The sequence below is a fragment of the Lepus europaeus genome, chromosome 17, assembly GCF_033115175.1.
Source record: "Lepus europaeus isolate LE1 chromosome 17, mLepTim1.pri, whole genome shotgun sequence".
In the NCBI taxonomy this organism is placed as follows: Eukaryota; Metazoa; Chordata; class Mammalia; order Lagomorpha; family Leporidae; genus Lepus; species Lepus europaeus.
This window is the reverse complement of record NC_084843.1, coordinates 21,144,472-21,156,566: the sequence shown is the minus strand read 5'-3', so window position 1 is coordinate 21,156,566 and position 12,095 is coordinate 21,144,472.

Here is a 12,095-nt window from a genome sequence, read left to right as displayed (position 1 = left end):
AAAATTTGGTCAAATGGAAACAACTTTTATTAGGACAGAGATGAAAAGGAAATATTATAATTGATGCTTCAAAAATACAAGTAATCAATAGCATTTACTATAAACATCTGACAAATTGGAAAAGATTTCCAGATGCATATAACTTACTAAAATTAAACCATCAATACATAGAAAATCTGAACAGATCAATGAGCATTGAGACTGAATCATAATTAAATGTTTTCAAAGAAAAATCCAGGACCAGATGGCTTAACTGCCAAATTATAGCAAATTTGAGGAAGAACAAATACTTGTAATCCACAAATTATTCTTAAAAGTTCAAACAGAAGAGAACCCTTCCTAATCAATTCAATGAGACCAGCAATTCTCTTATCCTAAAAGCAGACAAGAACATAGTAAAAACAATATACACTGACATCCCTGATTAATATAGATACAAAAATACTATCAAGTTGAAATGAACAATTCACACAAAAAAATTCACCCTAATTAAGTGGATTTATCATAGGGATACCAACATAGAGTCAATAAATTTAATATATCACACCAACAGAATTAAGGATAATGGCCAACTAAACTGGTTCAGAAAAATCATTCAAATTATTCATAATATAACCTTCAAAAACTTGCATATAGAATGAACATACCTATGATATACTCACAGCCTACATAATATTGCATGGGGAAAAGCTGGAAGACTCTCCCTCCTAAGATAAACAACGAGACAAGGATTTCCATTCTCACAAACCTCATCCAACACAGTTCTGAAATTTTTAGACACAGACAATAGAAAGAAATGAAGATACATAATAAAGATATACAAATAGGAAAAGGGTAAATCACACTGTCATTGTCAATAATGTGATTCTATGCATAGAAGACCAAAAAACACTTCAAGAGACTATTACACTTGATAAGAAAGTAAAGCTGCAGAATGTAGAAATCACCACTAAATCAGTATTATTTTTATACAACAACGATGAGCTCAGAGAAAAATTTTAAGCACAACCCTATCTACGATAGCCATAAGATATGCTTTTGAATAAATTTAACCAATAATGTGAAATACTTTTACAAGGAAAATTATGAAACACTTGTGAAAGAAATTGGACACAGACACACACACACACACAGAGAAAATAGCTTTTGTTCATGCATTGGCAGAATTGTTCAGATGTCCAAGTTATCCAAAGCGATTTACATATTTATCACACTCCCCATCAAAATACCAATTGTATTCTTCACAGGATTAGGAAAAAATCCTAAAATATGGACATATCAAAGACCCCGGACAGTTGACTCCATCTTGAACAGTAAAAACAAAGCTATAGGCATAACAATATTACATTTAAGCTATTTGTGACCAAAACAACACTGTTTTGTAAAAGTAGACACATAAACCAATGGAACAGAATAGGAATGCCAGAAATGAATCCGTGCATGTACAGCCAATTTACCTTTAACAGAGGAGCTACAAACATACTCTGAGTAGTAGTCTCTTCAGTAGATGTTGGAGGAAATTAACTATGCACAACATTAAAACAAGAGCCTAGTCTACCACCTTTCACCCAATATAAAAATCAACTCAAAATGGATTAAAGATCTAAATTTAAGGCCTGAAATCATGAAACCATTAAAAGGAAATGTAAGGGAAACACCTCAAGACACTGACAGAAGGATTGACTTTCTGGATACACCCCAAAAGCACAGGCAACAAAAGCAATAGATAAGTGGGGTTACATTAAGCTAAGAAACCTCTGCAAAACAAAGCAATCAACAGAATAAAGAGACAACTGACAAAAATCTCAAAAAATATTTGTAAACCTTCCATATGGCAAGGAATTAATACCTAAAATACAGATACTAGAAAAAAGTTAAATTTTAGTTTAAAAAATAAACAGGATAAACATTTCTAAGAAGAAATATAAATGGCCAATAAATATATAAAAACACTCAGTATCACTAGTTACATTGCAAATGCAAAACAAAACCATAATGAGATGTATTCTCACTCCAGTTAGTATGACTATTATCAAAAAGACAGAAAATAAACTCTGGCAAGGAGGTAGAAAAAAAAAAAAGGAATACTGACACATTTTTGATAAACATGTAAATTAGTACAACTGTAATGGAGAATATTACAGAGGTTCCTCTAACAACTAAAAACATGACCAGTTTCCCCAATCTGATATGTATCTAAAGGAAATGAAAAGGGCACATGGAAACATTTCCTGTATGTCCATGTTCATTGCAGCACCACTCACCATAGCCAAGATATGTCATCGACTTAGATGTCCATAGACAGATGAATGGATACAAAAGTAAACGCCTGCACAATGGAACATTATTTTGCCATAAAAACATGAAATCCTGGGCCGGCTCAATAGGCTCAATAGCTCAATAGGCTATTCCTCTGCCTAGAGTCGCCAGCACACCAGGTTCTAGTCCCGGTCGGGGCACCAGATTCTGTCCCGGTTGCCCCTCTTCCAGGCCAGCTCTCTGCTATGGCCTGGGAGTACAGTGGAGGATGGCACAAGTGCTTGGGCCCTGCACCCCATGGGAGACCAGGAGAAGCACCTGGCTCCTGCCTTCGGATCAGAGGATCATAAACACAAATCAAGCCAAATTGCATTGAAGACTAGCATAAACCTAAAATTATAAAACCTCTTGAAGGAACAGAAGTAAAGCTTTATCTCAATAGTGTTGGCAATAATTTATTGCATATGATACTCAAGGCACAGCCAACAAAAACCAAATAAGTAGACTACATCAAACTAAGAAGCTTTGCACAGCAAAGGAAACAATGAACTGAGAGAAAAGCCATCTATGAAGTGGGAGAAAAGGTTACAAACCATCCATCCGAAAAGGGGTTAAAATCTGAACTCCATAAGTCAAAAAAATTCAGTTACAAACCCCACCCTCTAAAAAAGAAATAATAATACAGCAGAACATTTGAATTGACACTGCTACCAAGACGACATGTGAATAGGTAGTTTACAGGTGTAGGAAAAGATATTCAATACCACTAAATGTCAGAAATGCAAATCATAACCCCAATAAGACATTGCCTATCAGGAAGGCATACAGGAAAGCATAAGTAACTGTTAGGATGACAAGAAATAAGAATTCTGTGTACTGTCAGGAGGATATAAAATGATGTAGTTACTATAGAAAAAACACAGAACATGCATGCAGAACCACCTTCTTCCTCAGCAGTCTCTTGTGTAAGTATTTAACCAAAACAATTGACATCAAGATCACAAGGAGGTTTTGCTGCTCCCGTGTTCCATTGCATTATACAGAGTAACCAAAAGGTTGAATGTCCATCAATGAATGAATGGATAAATAAAATATGGTATAAACAATGAAATATTCCCATCTTAAACAAAAGGAAACCTACCACATGTTACAACATGAATAACCTTTAGAACACTATGCTAAGTGAAACAAGGCCAGTCACAGGAGGACAGATAATCTGTGCTTCCCCTTACGTGGGATCTAGCATAGTTAAAGTCACAGAAGCAGAAAACAGAATGTCAGTATCCAGGGCCTAAGAGGAGGAGTATCTGGAAAGTTGCCATTCAAATGCTATACATTTTAAGTCATGCAGACAAAATGATTTAGAAATAAAGGTGTGTACAATAATGCACATATAGTTAGCAATATTTTACTGTACGCTAAATATTTGTGAAGTGTAACTATTTCGCATGTTTATTCTCCGCCTCTCAAGAAATACTTCAAAAACTCACAAATACATCAGCAGTGAGGAGGGGGAAAGACATTCATGTAAATACAACTTAAGCTAAAGCAGAGAGACAACATAGTGTATTAGATAATTCTGAAGCAGCTAGCAGAAACAGGAACTTACGAAGTGATCAACTTGCTGATGAAATGATTGATCAAAAGTTAACTCACACTCCAAAATGAGTCTTTTCAATATAAATACTATAGTCAGCATATACAAAAAATTCTCTTGGTTTACATTCATTCTGTTCAGTGGCCTAGAGTAAGTTCTGAAGGCATGTTCCTAAAGAGGCCAATCTCTGGATGCCTCATCAATATGAAACAAAACTCCTCCAGCATTCTCTGCAGGACAGCAGTGACTTACCACAAATAAATCTTTCTCCATTCATTTGTCTCAAATGTCATGTTAGTATTACAAGTTCTACATTTGGAAGGAAATACTAATTACCTTCAAATAATTACTAAGTAATATTTTATGTGGGTTTCTTTCTAAATGTAATTCCTAAAATTGCTCAGAGACTCATGTGATTCTTTCCCAAATTGTTCTAGAAGTAACATGTATTAAGTAATAGGTATTTTTGAAATCAAGATTATGTGATCAATTGTTTCTATTAATAGCGAAGTGTTCTTGGTTGGGGGATATTTTTCCTCCCTCTTTTACTGTTTTTTTTTTTTTTTTGCACCACCACTTAGTAGTATGAAGATACACACCCAAACCAGATTGAGTCACATGGTTTGTGTTCTGTTAAAGAGAAGTTGTCATCTGATACCCAGACGATCAACTCTGGATCACAGGTGTGCTTTATATGTTCCACACACAGGTAGCCTGTACACTGTTTTATAAATTAAAATAATAGTACTTAAAAACAGTACTAAAAAAAATCAGGAAATGCAAATAAAAATCTGCATTTCTGGCTCCTTATAAGGAAAAAAAAAATCAAGACTCAGAAATACTATACATTACCCCATGTTAAGAGCCACCTATAAAAAATGGGAAAAAACTCTGCATGGATATAAAAAATTTGCATCAAAATATACTTAGATTTTAATTTAAAAGAAAAATAACCTGTAGCTGAGGAGAGATATCTCTTTAAAGTTCACTATCTAATCACATAGTCATTATTACTCCCCCTCCAGAACTTCAAGTCTGATGCAGTTGTCCTATATAACCAATGAACTTAAATTATCAAAGGAAAGGAGTTATTGGTATCATCTCTCTAGCAGAAGTGGAATCACTAAGCTAAGTCAAGACAATAGGACTTGAACTGTAAATTGATTAATAAATGAACAATCAAGAGACCATTTTTCACAAAAGTCGAGTCTGATTATTTGGTTAATTATACAAACTGTGTGTGATTATCTGGTGGTTAACAACAATCCTGACTCACAAACTCCCTCTGCAGTTATGGGTTCTGGAGACAGAATAAAATATCATTTTAACAGTGCTGCTTAGGTGCTGGGGAAGCAGAAGGAAAATGAAGTACCATGAAAGTAGTAAGATTCAAGGTACTGCACAAAGCAGCTAATGACCCAGGACAGGAAAAACAACGAGAAGAGGCTGGAACCATTTCAACTGTAAAATTTGGAAACTCAGCCATCTACTGAAGAGGAATTCAGACCCATGGAAAGAAGAGGCTACTGTTAGACACTACGACTTAGCTAACTGGAGTCCCATTTCACCAGGGCCTAGAAGTTTAAAGTAAAGGTACTATCAGGATGATGCCAGAGTCTCTGGCTAGTTCTGCAATTGCTGGAATCAACTGATGGCACTGCAATAAATAGCTACTGTGAAATGAAGAAATTTTGCTAGGGTGTTGTTAAAAGGATATGAAGCTAGAAAATCAGTAAAATGAATGCAGAAGGAGTACAAAGCAAATCTCTTCTTTTTTCTAATCCCCAATTAGTTTGCCCTATTAGCAGAATTTAACAGAAACCAAATGTGTGATGTATTGCTCAGCCCTGGCATCAGAAATTAGCACATGTAAGTGTGGGTTCAAAGGTGGGAGATAAGAAAGCAATAATCAGGTTACCTAAAATGTCACTTAGACATGGGTGTGCTTTAGTATACAGGTTTATTTCATGTCATTTAGTGCACTGATCTCCGCATGGTAACATAATACATTTTCCATGTGAAAAAACTTAGGTTAGACTTACAGGGGTTCTGACTGCAGTCTGCATAATAATCATATAATCATTTGGTGTGGCCCTGCCAAGGCAAATGCAAGCAAGACTTTAAAGGCAGTAAATCCACAGCAGGCTAATTTTTAAGTTGATAATTTTGTATGGCCACAAATGATGTTATAAACATCCACACAGGCCTGGGAAGAAAAAAATGTTTCCCATGCTGGTAGAGGGTACGATACTTAGACATCCAAAGCCACACAGATTTCAGTCTTATGGAAACCGTCACCTCCATGACTCTGGTAGCCACAACAAACAAGTTTGACAGGCAATGAGGCTTCTCTAATGCTAGTTGATTTCATGACTCTCACCATTCCACAGAAATGATATTGGAAACTTTGGAATTCTCATTTTCCCAAGTTGCAAATTATAGTCAGTTGTTCTAAGTTCATCCCACTGAAATTACAGGAGATGCTAGATGGTCAACTCTAATATTCACCGAAAAATTAGCTATCGACTAAAAACCCTGGAAGGGGTGGGCATTGAGGTGCAGCAGGGTAAAGGACCATTTGGATTGCCTCCATCCATATCAAGGTGTCAGGGAATGAGTCCACTTCTTCCTATCCAATTTCCTACAATTGCACACCCTCAGATTCAGCAGGTGACTGAAGTACTTAAGTCCCTATCACCAACTTGGGAGGCTTGGATGGATATTCCAATGTCCTAGCTTCAGGCATGATCAAGCCCCAGCTGTTGTGGACATTTAGGAAGTAAACCATGCAACAGAATATCTATCTACCTCTCTTTCAAATAAATAAAGCTAAATAAACTTTTCTTTTACCAAATCTGGAATAATATAATTCATTTCAATACCTTTAAAGAACTATCACTAAGGCGAGAGATAATCCTTTCCTAAACCCACGTCATGGGTACATTCTCCATTGTGTTTAAAATAACATTTGCAGGGGCTGTTGCTATGACATTGTGGGTTAAGCCACTGCCAGCAGTGTCAGCATCCCATTTGGGCACCAATTTGAGTCTCGGCTGCTCCACTTCCAATGCCACTCCCTGCTAATATGCCTGGGAAAGCACTAGAAGGTGTCTCAAGTCCCTAGACCCCTACATCCCCATGGCCCAGACAAAGCTCCTGGCTTCTGGTCAACCTTTCAAATAAAATAAACATTTAAATAATATTTCTCTCATCCTGCTACTACTACCCTATAAGGCAAATCACTAAATTTGAAAAAAACTCTGCATTTTTCCTTGGATATGGCATGCCTCATTGCTACCCCCGCTCCCCAAGAAAAATAGACTGTTCTAATTGCAAACATACAATGACTCCAGGGTTAGAGATAGCCCCTAGCGATCTACAGCTGTGGTTTACAACTAAAACCAATCTGAAGTGATAGGTTGTTTTCCACAGAACACTATCAGCTGTATAGCAATTGGTAAATGCTTTTTTGGGAAAATACAAGCATGGGATGATTAAGTTAAACATACATTTATTAAAAATGCTGGACTTAACTGATGTGTTAGTATTTCAGTGAACGCTGGGAGCTTAATGTAGGATGATAATATCATTCTCCACTTTTTCTTTTTGCCAAAATGCTAATAGATTTTTCTAGGGGAATCTACAGAGAATTATGCAAGGTCCATGGCGCAAATTTTGGAGAAGTATTTTTCAAAGGAAAAATAGGCCCTATCACAATATCCTTATCTCCTATGGACTATTAGAAAAGAAAAAGAAAAACAGAACACTTATTCTCAATTTTTTTTTAATGTTCCTATTTTAACCCCTCCACCCCCTCAGGTTGCTTTAGCTTTTTAGTACACAACTATACTATGTAACAAAACCTCAAACATTATAGGTGGAAAGTAGGCCAAAGAGACCTCCCTAATTCTAAGATTTTTTTTCAGAAGGGTTGATTCAAGATAGATATATCTTCAAAATTCCACAATAGGCTCTTTGAGCTTTTCCAGGGTTGATCTCTTTTCTGTCTATATCTCCAGTATATTTCCTCCTCCCTCTAAAAAAGTTCCTTGAGCCATGAACGTAGAGAGAAACTCTGTTAAAACTGGTCTTCCCTCCTTTGCTCTCTCCTGTGGGACCTTCCTGGGCTTCAGAACCCCTCAAAAGCAGAGGACTGAAAGAAGTTTGCAGAAGGGGAATATAAAATTGGCTAGGATACCTCTCTCTCTCCAACTCAGACTTTTTTGTCGCAGTAAATTTGTGCTAAAAAGATCATTAGGATCACTTAACCCAAGTCTTACCTTTTTATGATGAAAAGTCAGCATAAAGTGGCTGTCTGCAGCCCACAAGTTAGAGTCCAGACCTGGTGGAAGATGGAGCTCTCTTATGCCGCCTCTTCAGAGCTGTTTATTCCCTAGCGATCCTCTCTCAGGTGGGCTGAGTTAAGTTGGACTGCTCTACATATGACTTAAATCCATGACAGGCACACCTGATTAATCGTCGGATTCAGCTGGATGTTTCTTAAAACCGTAGAATCCCAGGTTCCAGCCATCACACACCTGTGATATCTGAATCCTGGAGTCCATTCCTCTCTAATTTAAAAATATGTCCCAATGAATCCAACGTACCAAAGATTGGAGAAATGTGGAGAAGACTAAACAATTTGAAGATCATGGGACATAACTTCATTTGTATAACACTTCCTTTATTGTGTCAGAACACGTATACAAGAAAGACCTTCATAGCTAAACCAGCCAAGAGTACATTTGCTGTTCTGATCATTCCAAGCTTTTTCTTGATAATAGGACTATAGTAAGTCACTTAACTTTTCTTGCAATGTCATATTCATTATGAAAGCTGAGTTACAACTACCTGTATTGTTGTCCTACCAAAGCCTAATTAATTTCAAGAAAGAAAGAACATTAACCATCTAAATCAAAAGGTGTCAGTAAAGTGTAATTCGACTTTTTCCTTCTTCACAGCACTTTGAGTTTCAAACACATCAAAATGATACAAAACTTTCCAAATAATTACCCCTGCCTTTACCTGGCCAGCTCTCCTCCCAGGCCAGCCAAGTCATGAAAGTCAACAGAGTGCCTTCCCCTAGGAGGTTCACACCTCCCTTAGGATATACCCCATGTGAAGAGATAGATAGGTCTGGGCCTCTTAACTTACAAGGCCTAAAGCCCAACAGATTATTATCAAGCCCCTTCTATCAGGTTCTATTTGCCTCTCAATCAGAAAACTTCATTGTAGCTTAGACAGCACCTTTCTTAGCTCCTCTAATAATGACTCTGTCCTTTGTTCTAGACCCTGTCTAGTGTACTTGGGCCTCACTCCTTCGTAATCATAACCTCTACTCTACCACCAATGGCTCTACTTCCAACCTGTGTGTACTGATGGTCCTCTTCCCCACTTAATGCTGTATAATTGTTCAAACCTGGTAAATGCCACTCTTAGGATCATTGGTTACTATCCTCACTCTGTCTTTTATGAGCTTGTCTAAATATGATCAGAGTCGGCAAACTTGGAAGGCTTCCATAGCCTTGGCAACTCATGACGACAGCCTAGGGTGGTTACTGGCGCCATAAACTAGAGTGTCAATTTGTTGGGTCAACAACAGGAGCCACTGTGCACTTGCTCCTCATGTGGGATCTCTGTCCTTAATGTGCTGTACATTGTGATTTAATGCTATAACTAGTACTCAAACAGTATGTTTCACTTTGTGTTTCTATGTGGGTGCAAACTGTTGAAATCTTTATACTAAATTGATCTTCTGTATATAAAGAGAATTGAAAATGAATCTTGATGCAAATGGAAGGGGAGAGGGAGCAGGAGAGGGGAGGGTTGCGGGTGGGAGGGAAGTTATGGGTGGGGGAAGCCATTGTAATCCATAAGCTGTACACTGGAAATTTATATTCATTAAATAAAAGTTAAAAAAAATTTTTTTTAAAAATTTAAAATTCGAAACACCAGCTCAGAAATTCCACAGCATGAAACATTTGTTTGAGGCAAAAAAAAGAGGTGCCAAGTATTCTAAAAATACAGTTCACCCTAAATAGTGTTTCCATTTTCTCTTTTTTTTTCCATTATCTCTTTAAAGTTGGGCTATCTCTTCTGCTGCATTATAGAAAATAGAAAATAACAAGTGACATTTCAATCAGAGATTAAAATACATACGCCGGTGCCGTGGCTCAACAGGCTAATCCTCCGCCTAGCGGCGCTGGCATACCAGGTTCTAGTCCCGGTCGGGGCACCAGATTCTGTCCCAGTTGCCCCTCTTCCAGGCCAGCTCTCTACTGTGGCCCAGGAGTGCAGTGGAGGATGGCCCAAGTGCTTGGGCCCTGCACCCCATGGGAGACCAGGAGAAGCACCTGACTCCTGGCTTTGGAAGAGCGCGGTGCGCCGGCAGCAGCGCGCCAGCCGCGGCGGCCATTGGAGGGTGAACCAACGGCAAAAGGAAGACCTTTCTCTCTGTCTCTCTCTCACTGTCCACTCTGCCTGTCAAAAAGTAAAAAAAAAAATAAATAAATACATAATGTGCGTGTATTTGTGTGTGTGTGTGTGTGTCTTAGGCTCACCCTGAGGAAAAAAAATCACCAGCTGGCCAATTATGCTCCAAAAGGAACTGCTATGGAGCAGAACACTGAACTAAGGTGCCTTAAATATTTGCATGTGTGGAAGGTGCAAGTGTTTAAGATTCAAAAGGGTTCTCAGATTTTGCATTTTTCTTTTTATGTCATCATAAATTTTACTTAATTCTGCATATTTTTCCATATTTTATAGATGAACAATTCAAGAGCTGAAGTCTAACTTCTAATCACTAAGTCCATTGTGATTTTCTTCTCCCTTCACTCTAGGCTGACAGTCTAACCTGTGTTAGAAACCCTGCATTTAGGGATAGCGCACTTTGTTGGAACTTCAGGTGCAAACAGCTTTCCTCCTTAAAAGCTCATTAGTTGACATTATTAGCAGCTGCTATCATTATCAACAACAAAATACTTTTACTGTGTTCCTGCTGTGTGAAGAGAATCACAAAATCAACCAAATCCTGGAAACAGTACAAAGTATGAGTGAAGAGTATGCATTTGTCATTAGACTTTCTGGGATCAAAGCGTGACTCTAGCAATGTCACAGGTCTGTCTATGAGATTAGCTCCCAGACAATAAATGCTTTAGAGTGAAAGCTAGAGGGGGCTGGTGAAAGTTAGGAAGGACTCATAGGTTTTTTCCAGGTCTATACATCTATGAAAATTAACTATTTTTTTGTCTCAGCTTAGTCATAAATAAGTAAAATGACAAAATAGGATGACATTGGATTCTTCCAAGTGTTCAATCATGGTATGTGTAAGGAGTATTCAGTGGTGGGAACTCAATATAATACACTGTTTATCTGCAGAATGTGAAATCCTAAATCAGAAATAAACATTTCCATGGAATGTGATACTCTAATTTAATCAAATTGCTTTGAGGATGTGATTGAGATTCTTGCTATGTGCTAGGTACCAGGTTGGATGATAGAGATGACACACACATAAAGACAGCACTTTCTTGCCCTTGAAGAGAACTCAATATAGATAGTTAAGTAAAGTATGAATATGCAAATAATGTCACCAGTCTGCATGGTCAGTTGGGACATAGAGAATAAATGCTTTGCATTCAAGGAGGAAGGGCTCAGTAAAAATTAGTAAGATTCATGGATGAGCAAGATGATTAAATATATATTGACTTAGGATGGGATATATACATATAAACAAATGTGTACATGTGCATGTGTGTGGCTGTGGGTGTGAGTGTGTGTAATAGGAGTTATAATTTGTTTTGACCAAAAAAACAGAGTGAGGGAAATAATATTCTAAACTCCCAGGAAATGAATTAAACAGGTGTATAGTTTTATAAGGGGCACATTACTGATCAGCAATGAGTGGACTTTCCTGTATGTAGCATATTCCCCTTATTTAGAAAAAGCAGATGCAAATGCAAGGTGAAATTAAGACCTAAAGGCAAATGTGAACAAAGTGTAAAAATTGATTGTCCATTGAAGTTCAGCCTTGAGTCTCACGGAGCTCTCTCCAGCAATGACATTGTCACAGGGAAGCCCTGCATTGGGTGCAGTGAGACTGGCGCATGACCTTCATGTTGTTGTTGTTTTTTTGTTTTTTTTTTTGTTTTGTTTTTTTTTTTTTTTTGACAGGCAGAGTTAGACAGTGAGAAAGAGAGAGACAGAGAGTCTTCCTTCCATTGGTTCACCCCCCAAATGG